Source organism: Carcharhinus amblyrhynchos, chromosome 16 (genome assembly GCF_965287045.1).
Source record: "Carcharhinus amblyrhynchos chromosome 16, sCarAmb.v2.hapA, whole genome shotgun sequence".
Lineage (NCBI taxonomy): Eukaryota > Metazoa > Chordata > Chondrichthyes > Carcharhiniformes > Carcharhinidae > Carcharhinus > Carcharhinus amblyrhynchos.
The window spans coordinates 69572780-69585628 of NC_137339.1; positions in this window are offsets into that span (position 1 = coordinate 69572780).

The following is a 12849-nucleotide window of genomic DNA, read 5'->3' on the forward strand; positions in this document are numbered from 1 at the left end:
AGAGCGAGGGGGAGGGAGCGAGGGGGAGGGAGTGAGGAGGAGGGCTCTCAGTGCGAGGCTGGGACCCAGCGGAGTGAGTCCTCACCCGGGAATCTGACACTGGAACCAAATCCACTCAATCCACTTTGACCCTTTCCCCCAGGGACACCCCAGAGTCTGGATCAATCCCAAACCGACAGCACATCCCCAGGAGCCAGAGATCCCACTGTGTGAAATAATCTCACTCAGAAAGCCCAACGCCAGGTCAGGAAGTGACTTTTTCCAAATAAGATTCATTCCCCAATATTGGACAAAATGCCTGACGTGAACGTTGGGGGTTAGCAGAGGCCCGGGGGCCGAATGGCCTTCTCTTCCTGATGCCCCCTTGGCAGCGTGGGTTGGTTGCGTGCGAGGGGTGGGCCCCATGCCGGACAGGCTGTCGGATGGTCAGTGGTGTGGGGCGGACAGCGATGTCCGGATGGGGGGGGGCGGGGAATGGGCGGAGAGGCTGGAGAAGGGATCGGGGGCAAGGTATTCACGAGAATTATTTTCCTTACTCTGCTGTCACATCTTTCTTGGCCGGCCTGGAAGAAATGGGAAGAGTGGAGATGTTATACACAGTCCCAGAGACAGTTCCAATCCACAAGGAGGCTATTGGGCCCATTAGGCCTCATGCCAGCCAAATCTCACCAACTTTTACAGATGCCCCACAGAAAGCATTCTTTCCGGATGTATCACAGCTCGGTCTGGGCTCCTGCTCTGCCCAAGACCGCAAGGAACTACAAAAGGTGGTGAATGTAGCCCCAATCCCATCACACAAACCAGCCTCCCATCCACTGACTCTGTCTACACTTCCCGCTGCCTCGGGGAAAAGCAGCCGGTGTAATTAAGAACCCCCTATGCACCCCGGACATTCTCTCTTCCACCTTCTTCCGTCGGGAAAAAGATACAAAAGTCTGAGGTCCCGTACCGACCGACTCAAGAACAGCTTCTTCCCTGCTGCTGTCAGACTTTTGAATGGACCTACCTCGCATTAAGCTGATCTTTCTCTACACCCTCGCTGTGACTGTAACACTACATTCTGCACTCTCTCCTTTCCTTCTCTAAGAACAGTATGCTTTGTATAGCGTGCAAGAAACAATACTTTTCACTGTATCCCAATACATGTGACAACAATAAATAAAATCAAATATTAAGTTGATCTTTCTCTACACCCTCGCTGTGACTGTAACACTACATTCTGCACCCTCTCCTTTCCTTCTCTATGAATGGTATGCTTTGTATAGCACACGAGAAACTACTTTTCACTGTATCCCAATACATGTAACAATAAATCAAATTAAATCGAAAAAGCTCTGACTGCAGTGTTTCCCAGCATTTAGCCGCTGTAGCCCTGGGGGTTGGGGGCTGACGTGGATATTTAAATACTTCCTCAATGTTACAAAGAGTTTCTGACCCTCCTTTCAGGCAGTGAGTTCCTGGCTCCCGTCACTCCCTAAATTAGTAAGTTTCCCCTCAACTCCCCTCTTAACTTTCTGCTGCTGACCTTAAACCCCCCCCACCCCGGTTAGTGAGCCCCCTACCGAGGGGGAAAGGTCCCACCTTATCCGTCCTCTCTATCCTCCGAATCTTACACCCCTCGCTCAGGTCACCCCTCACTCTCCTTTGTTCCAACGGAGACAACCCAAGTTTCTCCAACCCCTCTGTATAACTTCAATGCCCCATCCCAGGGAGATCCCTGGTGCCCCGTATCCCACCCGGAGCAGTCACATCCTTCCGATAGTGTGGTTCCAGGACTGCACACAGTACTCGAGCTGTGGCCTAACCAGCGTCTGGTACAATTCTATCATAACCTCCCTATTTATTTAATGATCATTGAATCCTACAGTGCGGAAGGAGGCCATTTGGCCCATCAAGTCTGTACTGACAATAATCCCACCCAGTCCCTGTCCCCAGAGCCCCGTGCATTTACTCTGCAAATCCCCCAGACCCAAAGGGGCAATATTTAGCATGGCCAATCCCCCTAACCCGCACATCTTTGGACTGTGGGAGGAAACTGGAGCACCCGGAGGAAACCCACGCAGACACGAGGAGAATGTGCAGACTCCACACAGTGACCCAAGCCGGGAACCGAACCGGGGTCCCTGGCGCTATGAGGCAGCATGCTAACCCACTGTGTCACCGTGCCCCCGGGAATCGAACCCGGGTCCCTGGCGCTGTGAGACAGCAGTGCTAACCCACTGTGTCACCGTGCCCCCCGGGAATCGAACCTGGGTCCCTGGCGCTGTGAGACAGCAGCGCTAACCCACTGTGTCACCGTGCCCCCGGGAATCAAACCCGGGTCCCTGGCGCTGTGAGGCAGCAGTGCTAACCCACTGTGTCACCGTGCCCCCCGGGAATCGAACCTGGGTCCCTGGCGCTGTGAGACAGCAGTGCTAACCCACTGTGTCACCGTGCCCCCGGGAATCGAACCTGGGTCCCTGGCGCTGTGAGACAGCAGTGCTAACCCACTGTGTCACCGTGCCCCCCGGGAATCGAACCTGGGTCCCTGGCGCTGTGAGACAGCAGTGCTAACCCACTGTGTCACCGTGCCCCCCGGGAATCGAACCCGGGTCCCTGGTGCTGTGAGACAGCAGTGCTAACCCACAGTGTCACCCATCCTAGTGAATCTTTGCTGTGCTCTGTCTCGCTCGTGTTCATTGAGGTGTTAACATCAGCCTATTTGCGACACTAATAAATAAGCGGGGACAAGGTGATGGCCCAGTGGGATTATCACTCGTCTATTAATCCAGAAACTCAGTGAATGTTCTGGGGGACCCGGGTTCGAATCCCACCATGGCAGATGGTGAAATTTGTATTCAATAAAAAATATTCGGGAATTAAGAATCTACTGATGACCCATTGTCGGAAAAACCCATCTCCCTTTAGGGAAGGAAATCTGCCGTCCTTACCCCGGTCTGGCCTACATGTCACTCCAGAGACACAGCTACGTGGGTGACTCTCCTCCAAGGGATGGGTAATGAATATTGGCCCAGCCGGCGACACCCACGTTCCAGGAATGAATAATAATAAAATGTAGGAGGGAGGGACTCCAGAGAGAATCACAGGGCTCTGCAGAAGGAGGCCATTCAGCCCATCGAGCCTGGACTGGCCCCCTGACAGAGCATCTTATCCAGGCCCTATCCCTCGGTCGAACCACCCGTCCATTGGCCAATTTGATGTGAGGTGTCCAATTCGTTGCGAGTGAGAACGGTCAGGAGGTTTACGGGACAGGGTGATGCGGGGAGAGGGAACAAGAATCAGCTCCTTACTGTGACTCGGCAGGCTGTTTCGGTTTATTTTCGACGGGAACGGGTTTCTCCCTGCAAAAGAGATTATTGACACGAAATCACTCAAACACCCAAATCGCAGACCCCTCCCCCGTCCCGTCACCGTGTTAGGGAATCACAGCAGCCAACATAATAAAAGACCCCGGACATTCTCTCTTCCTGCTGTACTTGGAAGAGGGGAGTGTGCAGAGGGATCTGGGCGTCCTTGTGCATCAGTCGCTCAAGGTAAGCGTGCAGGTACAGCAGGCGGTAAAGAAGGTAAACGGTATGTTGGCCTTCATTGTGAGAGGTTTCGAGTACAGGAGCAGGGAATGTGTTGTTACAATTATACAGGGGCCTTGGTGAGGCCACACCTAGAGTATTGTGTGCAGTTTTAGCCTCCTTTTCTGAGGAGGGATGTTCTTGCTCTCGAGGGAGTGCAGCGAAGGTTTTCCAGGCTGATTCCGGGGGGACTGATGTACGAGGAGAGATTGACTCGGTTAGGATTGTTTTCACTGGAGTTCAGAGGGGGGATCTCACAGAGATTTATAAAATTCTAACAGGACCAGACAGGGTAGGTGCAGGGAGGATGTTCCCAATGGGGGGAGTCCAGAACCAGGGGGTCACAGTCTGAGGATTCAGGGTAGACCATTTAGGACGGAGATGAGGAGATATTTCTTCACCCGGTGAGCTGTGGAATTCATTCCCACAGGAAGTAGTTGATGCCAAAACATTGAATGTATCCAAGAGGCGGCTGGATGTAGAACTTGGGGATCAAAGGTTATTGGGGGGAAAGCAGGATCAGGCTATTGAGTTGGATGGTCAGCCATGATGGTGAATGGGGCAGCAGGCTCGAAGGGCCGAATGGCCTCGTCCTGCTCCGATCTCTACGTTTCTCCCTTCTTCCGTTGGGAAAAAGATACAAAAGTCTGAGGTCCCGTACCGATCGACTCAAGAACAGCTTCTTCCCTGCTGCTGTCAGACTTTTGAATGAACTGACTTCGCATTAAGCTGATCTTTCTCTACACCCTCGCTGTGACTGTAACACTACATTCTGCACCCTCTCCTTTCCTTCTCTATGAACAGTATGCTTTGTCTGCACAAGAAACAATGCTTTTCACTGTATCCCAATCCATCTGACAATAACCATGGAATCCCTACACTGCAGAAGGAGGCCATTCAGCCCATCGAGCCTGCGCTGACCACAATCCCACCCAGGCCCCGTCCCCTTGCATTTACCCTAGCTAATCCCCCTGACACTAAGGGGTAATTTAGTGTGGCCAATCCACCTCACCCGCACATCTTTGGAGTGTGGGAGGAAACCGGAGCACCCGGAGGAAACCCACGCAGACATGGGGAGAATGTGCAAACTGCACACAGGCAGTGACCCGAGGCCAGGAATTGAACCTGGGTCCCTGGCACATTGAGAGCAGCAGTGCTAAGCAGTGTGCCACCGTGCCACAATATATATCCCTCTTCAGAACCGATTAACACCAAAAACTGATGTCTTCAGGTGGATGCTAGCTGGTTTCATCAGTAAGTTTGCGGACGACACAAAGGTTGGTGGATTTGTGGATAGCGATGAGGACCATCAGAGGATACAGCAGGATATAGATCAGTTGGAGACTTGGGCAGAGAGATGGCAGATGGAGTTTAATCCAGACAAATATGAGGTAATGCATTTTGGAAGGTCTAATACAGATAGGAAATATACAGTAAATGGCAGAACCCTTAAGAGTATTGATAGGCAGAGGGATCTGGGTGTACAGGTACACAGGGCACTGAAAGTGGCAATGCAGGTGGAGAAGGTAGTCAAGAAGGCATACGGCATGCTTACCTTCATCGGCCAGGGCACTGAGTTTAAAAATTGACAAGTCACGTTGCAGCTTTATAGAACCTTAGTTAGGCTGCACTTGGAATATAGTGTTCAATTCTGGTCGCCACACTACCAGAAGGATGTGGAGGCTTTGGAGAGGGAACAGAAAAGATTGACCAGGATGTTGCCTGGTATGGAGGGCATTAGCTACGAGGAGAGGTTGGAGAAACTTGGTTTGTTCTCACTGGAGGTTGAAGGGGAGACCTGTTAGAAGTCTACAAGATTATGGGGGACAGAGTGGATAGTCAGAAGCTTTTCCCCAGGGTGGAAGAGCCAATTACTCAGGGGCACAGGTTTAAGGTGTGAGGGGTAAGGTTTAAAGGAGATGTACGAGGCAGATTTTTTACACAGAGGGGGGTGGGTGCCTGGAACTCGCTGCCGGGGGAGGGAGTGGAAGCGGATACGGTAGTGAGTTTTAAGGAGCGTCTGGACAAATACATGAATAGGATGGGAATAGAGGGATATGGTCCCCGGAAGGGTTGGGGGTTTTAGTTCAGTCGGGGGCAGCATGGTCAGTGCAGGCTTGGAGGGTCCGAAGGGCCTGTTCCTGAGCTGGAATTTTCTTTGTTCTACAATAAGATTACGGCAAATCAAAATGTAATTCAAGCAAACGTTCGTAACAACCCCCGAGAAAGCTTCACTCCCTGTCGAGAACTTTGACAAAGTGTAGCATAAAACTTTTGTAATCTTACCCCTCTGCTAACTCTCCAGAAGAACTGCCCATAAAAACACAAAGAGAAAAGTCAGGGATGGTCACAGTTAACACACAACAAGATAATATTAACACGTCACTGACCAGAGACAGGGTTATCCCCGTCCCGCCACCGTGTGGGGGAATCACAGACCCCCCCGTCCCGTCACCGTAAACACTCACCTTTTCAAGCATGAGCATTGAAAGTTGCAATACCGCACTGAAAAAAAGGAAACAAGAAGACAGATTGGAATCCGTCAGCGGAAAGTGCAAGCATCAGTCAAACTGTCCAGGGTCTTTACTCTGGGACGTACAAGGCTGACGGGGTGACCCCCATCACGGCATTTAAAATTCTAAAACAACTTTGAGACACTCACCACAGAGAAGACCTTTCCTCTCGTGTGGGGGAAAGACCAGAATTAGGGCCATTGATCTGTGACAGTCACCAATAAATCCAACTCAGGAGGAATTTACTCAGAGAGCATGGGACTCACTCCCACGGGCAGTGGGGAGAATGTGGGACTCACTCCCACGGGGAGTGGGGAGAATGTGGGACTCACTCCCACGGGGAGTGGGGAGAATGTGGGACTCACTCCCACGGGGAGTGGGGAGAATGTGGGACTCGCTCCCACGGGGAGTGGGGAGAATGTGGGACTCGCTCCCACGGGGAGTGGGGGAGAATGTGGGACTCGCTCCCACAGGGAGTGGGGAGAATGTGGGACTCACTCCCACGGGGAGTGGGGAGAATGTGGGACTCACTCCCACGGGGAGTGGGGAGAATGTGGGACTCGCTCCCACGGGGAGTGGGGAGAATGTGGGACTCGCTCCCACGGGGAGTGGGGAGAATGTGGGACTCGCTCCCACGGGGAGTGGGGAGAATGTGGGACTCGCTCCCACGGGGAGTGGGGAGAATGTGGGACTCGCTCCCACGGGGAGTGGGGAGAATGTGGGACTCGCTCCCACGGGGAGTGGGGAGAATGTGGGACTCGCTCCCACGGGGAGTGGGGAGAATGTGGGACTCGCTCCCACGGGGAGTGGGGAGAATGTGGGACTCGCTCCCACGGGGAGTGGGGGAGAATGTGGGACTCGCTCCCACGGGGAGTGGGGAGAATGTGGGACTCGCTCCCACGGGGAGTGGGGAGAATGTGGGACTCGCTCCCACGGGGAGTGGGGAGAATGTGGGACTCGCTCCCACGGGGAGTGGGGGAGGTGAATAGTATCGATGTGTTTAAGGGGGGAGCTGGATAAACAGATGAGGGGGAGAAAGGAATGGAAGGGGACAGGGATTGGGGGAAGTGTGTGTCAGCAGTGTCATGTAGACGCCTCTGTATAGAGTTAATACAAAAGCAAGAGAGTCATTGCTGAATTCTGGGATCGTCACAACTTCAGGAAGGACATCGACCGGATTCAGGGGGAAATTTACCAGATCATTCCAGGGATTGGGGGGGCTCCAGTTCACACGGGGAGACGGGGAGAAGCTGGGATGGTTCCCCTCGGAGCAGAGAAGGTTCAGGGGGAGATTGAATCGAGGTGTTCAGAATCACGAGGGGGAGGGAGGGGGGGTTTGGATGGAGTGAATGAGGAGAAAGTGTTTCCAGTGACAGGAGGCTCGGTAACCAGAGGGGACACAGATTGGAGAGAATCGGGAAAAGAACCAGGGTGGGGGGGGGGAGATGGGGAGAATTTTATTTTGGACACACAGCGAGTTGTTGTGATCTGGAAGGCGCTGCCTGAAAGGGCGGTGGAAGCAGATTCAATAGGAACTTTCAAAAGGGGCAACTGGGGAAATACTGGAAGGGGGAAAATTTACAGGGAGAGTGGGGACTAATTGGAGAGATCTTTCAAAGGGCTAGCACGGGGTTGATGGGTTGAATGGCCTCTGTGTGGGCTGGATAGTTCTAGATATCGCTGTAGCAGTAACTCCAAGACTCACTCAGCAGGATGGCGAACCCACAGATACACATGAACGCAGCCAAAATCAACCCATTTCTGCGAACGAGCCCATACCCTGTTGTCACAAGAGAAAGGAAACAGTTATCAGCATCAATCAGATCCCCCTCACCCTATCCCTGCAACCCCTCCACCCCCTACACCCGCTCCCTATCTCTGTAACCTCCTCCAGCCCCTACACCCGGATGGGGTCTGGCTAAAGGAAGCTCCATTCCTTCTCCCCGCTACTCCCTGCGAGAGAGAGAAAAGACAGTAAGAAGTCTCACAACACCAGGTTAAAGTCCATCAGGTTTATTTGGTAGCAAAAGCCACGAGCTTTCGGAGTGCTGCCCCTTCATCAGGTGAGTGGGATTTCTGTTCACAAACAGGGCAAATACAGACACAAACTCAATTTACAGAATAATGGTTGGAATGTGAGTCTTCACAGGAAATCAAGTCTTAAAGATACAGACAATGTGAGTGGAGAGAGGATTAAGCACAGGTTAAAGAGATGTGTATTGTCTCCAGACAGGACAGTTAGTGAGATTTTACAAACCCAGGCAAGTCATGGGGTTACAGATAGTGTGACATGAACCCAAGATCCCTGTTGAGACCGTCCTCATGTGTGCGGAACTTGGCTATCAGTCTCTGCTCAGTGACTCTGCGCCGTCGTGTGTCGTGAAGGCCGCCTTGGAGAATGCTCACCCGAAGATCAGAGGCCGAATGCCCGTGAGCGCTGAAGTGTTCCCCAACACAGAGACAAACCTCAGAGTTTATTGTTATGGTTTACTAGGCTGATACCGGAGTTGAGGGGGTTGAGCTATGAGGAGAGGCTGAATAAACTAGGCTTGTACTCGTTAGAGTTTAGAAGAATGAGGGGAGATCTCATTGAGACGTATAAGATGATGAATGGGATGGATAGGATAGAGGTGGAGAGACTCTTCCCACTCAGAAAGGACAGTAGGACTAGGGGGCACAGCCTCAAGATAAAGGGGGGCGGTTCAGAACGGAGTTGAGGAGGAACTTCTTCACTCAAAGGGTGGTGAATCTCTGGAATTCTCTGCCCGTTGAAGTGGTGGAGGCTGCCTCGCTAAATATTTTTAAGACGCGGGTTGATAGGTTTTTGATAAGCGAGGGGATTAAGGGTTATGGGGAGAGGGCGGGAATGTGGAACTGAGCCACGACAGATCAGCCATGATCTTATTGAATGGCGGGGCAGGCTCAAAGGGCTGGATGGCCTACTCCTGCTCCTATTTCTTATGTTCTTATGTTCTTATGGAAGCTAGGGAGGGAATTGCGGGTCCCCTAGCCGAGATATTTGAATCATCGATAGTCACAGGTGAGGTACCTGAAGATTGGAGAGGGGAAAATGTTGTGTCTTTGTTTAAAAAGGACTGCAGGGAAAAGCCTGGGAACTACAGGCCAGTGAGCCTCACATCTGTGGTGGGTAAATTGTTGGAAGGTATTTTGAGAGACAGGATCTACAGGCATTTAGAGACACAAGGACTGATTAGGGACAGTCAGCATGGCTTTGTGAGTGGAAAATCATGTCCCACAAATTTAATTGAGTTTTTTGAAGGGGTAACCAAGAAGGTAGATGAGGGCAGTGCAGTTGATGTTGTCTACATGGACTTCAGCAAGGCCTTTGACAAGGTACCGCATGGTAGGTTGTTGCATAAGGTTAAATCTCACGGGATCCAGGGTGAGGGATCTAAATGGAGACAAAATTGGCTTCTTGACAGAAGCCAGAGGGTGGTTGTAGAGAGTTGTTTTTCAAACTGGAGGCCTGTGACCAGCCTCAGGGATCAGTGCTGGGCCCACTGTTATTTGTCATTTATATTAATGATTTAGATGAGAATATAGGAGGCAGGGTTAGTAAGTTTGCAGATGACACCAAGATTGGTGGCATAGTGGACAGTGAAGAAAGTTATCTCCAATTGCAACGGGATCTTGATCAATTGGGCCAGTGGGCTGGCGAATGGCAGATGGAGTTTAATTTAGATAAATTTGAGGTGATGCATTTTGGTAGATTGAACCAGGGTAGGACTTACTCAGTTAATGGTAGGGCGTTGGGGAAAGTTACAGAACAAAGAGATCTCGGGGGACAGGTTCATAGCTCCTTGAAAGTGGAGTCACAGGTGGACAGAGTGGTGAAGAAGGCATTCGGCATGCTTGGTTTCATCAGTCAGAACATTGAATACAGGAGTTGGGACGTCTTGTTGAAGTTGTACAAGATATTGGTAAGGCCACACTTGGAATACTGTGTACGGTTCTGGTCACCCTATTATAGAAAGGATATTATTAAACTAGAAAGAGTGCAGAAAAGATTTACTAGGATGCTACCGGGACTTGATGGATTGAGTTATAAGGAGAGGCTGGATAGACTGGGACTTTTTTCTCTGGAGCGTAGGAGGCTGAGGGGTGATCTTATAGAGGTCTATAAAATAATGAGGGGCACAGATCAGCTAGATAGTCAATATCTTTTCCCAATGGTAGGGGAGTCTAAAACTAGAGGGCAGAGGTTTAAGGTGAGAGGGGAGAGATACAAAAGTGTCCAGAGGGACAATTTTTTCACCCAGAGGGTGGTGAGTGTCTGGAACGAGCTGCCAGTAGTAGAGGTGGGTACAATTTTAACTTTTAAAAAGCATTTAGACAGTTACATGGGTACGATGGGTATAGAGGGATATGGGCCAAATGCGGGCAATTGGGATTAGCTTAGGGGTTAAAAAAAATGGACAGCATGGACAAGTTGGGCTGAAGGGCCTGTTTACATGCTGTAAACCTCTATGACTCTGTGACAAACACGGGACACGGTGGACAGAGTACCCTTCATTGTCCAGTACTTCCCCAGAGCGGAGAAGCTACGACATCTTCTCCTGATGGAGATGAACATCTCGCCAGGGCCATCCCTCAGCCCCCTTCTCTCCTTCAGACAACTGCGCAACCTCAAACAGACCATTGTTCACAGCAAACTATCCAGCCTTCAGGAGAACAGTGAGCACGGCACCACACAACCCTGCCACAGCAACCTCTGCAAGACATGCCAGATCATCGACATGGATGCCATCGTCTCAGGTGAGAACACCATCCACCAGGTACACGGTACATAGTCTTGCAACTTGGCCAATGTTGTCTACCTGATACGCTGCAGGAAAGGATGCCCCGAAGCATGGTACATTGGGGAGACCATGCAAACACTACGATAATGGATGAATGAACATCGCTCGACAATCACCAGGCAAGACTGTTCCCTTCCTGTTGGGGAACACTTCAGCGCTCACGGGCATTCAGCCTCTGACCTTCGGGTAAGCGTTCTCCAAGGTGGCAGCAATGTTTGTTGGATTTTAACCTGGTGTTCTGAGACTTCTTACTGTGCTTACCCCAGTCCAACACCAGTAACTCCACGTCAGAGAGAGGGAGAGATCAAATATAACAACAGCGATGAGGTCAGCTCCGGTTTCAGGGCTGTCTCTGACAGTGGCTCCACTGGAATCTTTGGATCATCAGCGCGTTGAAGAGGAGGTGATGGCGCAGTGGGATTGTCACTGGGCTAGTAATCCAGGGAGCCAGGGTAATGCTCTGGGTCCTGGTTCCAGTGCTATCTGAGTGTCCAAAGATGTTTAGGTTCGGTGGATTGGCCATGCTAAATTGCCCCTTAGTGACCAAAGATGTGTAGGTTAGGGTGGATTGGCCATGCTAAATTGCCCCTTAGTGTCCAAAGATGTGTAGGTTAGGGTGGATTGGCCATGCTAAATTGCCCCTTAGTGTCCAAAGATGTGTAGGTTAGGTGGATTGGCCATGCTAAATTGCCCCTTAGTGTCCAAAGATGTGTAGGTTAGGGGGATTGGCCATGCTAAATTGCCCCTTAGTGTCCAAAGATGTGTAGGTTAGGGGGATTGGCCGTGTTAAATTGCCCCTTAGTGTCCAAAAATCTGCAGGTTAGGATGGATTGGCCATGCTAAATTGTCCCTTGGTGTCCAAAGATGTGCAGGTTAGGGTGGATTGGCCATGCTAAATAGTCCCTTAGTGTCCAAAGATGTGCAGGTTAGGGGGATTGGCCATGCTAAATTGTCCCTTGGTGTCCAAAGATGTGCAGGTTAGGGTGGATTGGCCATGCTAAATAGTCCCTTAGTGTCCAAAGATGTGCAGGTTAGGGGGATTGGCCATGCTAAATTGTCCCTTGGTGTCCAAAGATGTGCAGGTTAGGGTGGATTGGCCATGCTAAATTGCCCCTTAGTGCCCAAAGATGTGCACTGCAGCAACTCACCAAGGCTCCTTAGGCAGCACCTTCCAAACCCACCACCTCTACCATCTAGAAGGACAAGGGCAGCAGGTACCTGGGAACACCCCCCACCTGGAGGTTCCCCTCCGAGTCACTCACCATCCCGACTTGGAAATATATCGGCCGTTCCTTCACTATCGCTGGGGGCAAAATCCTGGCACTCCCTCCCTAACAGCGCTGTGGGTGTACCTACACCACACGGGGACTGCAGCGGGTTCAAGATGGCGGCTCACCCACCCCCTTCTCAAGGGGTAATTAGGGACGGGGTGGGGGGTGGTAAATGCCAGGGCAGTGAGATTAAAGCATTGCGACAAGAGGAGAGCAAGCTGGGAGAGAACTGGATAGAAACATGAGCAGAATTTCTTTGTAGATGGGGGTCGCAGATTTCACACTTACCATAATAAAACTTAGACTGATCAGCAACGACTGTGGGAAAATGAGAAGAACTTGAGGTTACAGACAGAATAACCAGCAAAAAACCCTCACATAAATCACAAAATTCACACTAAACACAGTCAGTGTGTGTGGGACCCGTACCCCAGTGAGAGTCAGTGTGTGTGGGACCCGTACCCCAGTGAGAGTCAGTGTTTGTGGGACCCGTACCCCAGTGAGAGACAGTGTGTGTGGGACCCGTACCCCAGTGAGAGTCAGTGTGTGTGGGACCCGTACCCCAGTGAGAGTCAGTGTGTGTGGGACCCGTACCCCAGTGAGAGTCAGTGTGTGTGGGACCCGTACCCCAGTGAGAGTCAGTGTGTGTGGGACCCGTACCCCAGTGAGAGTCAGT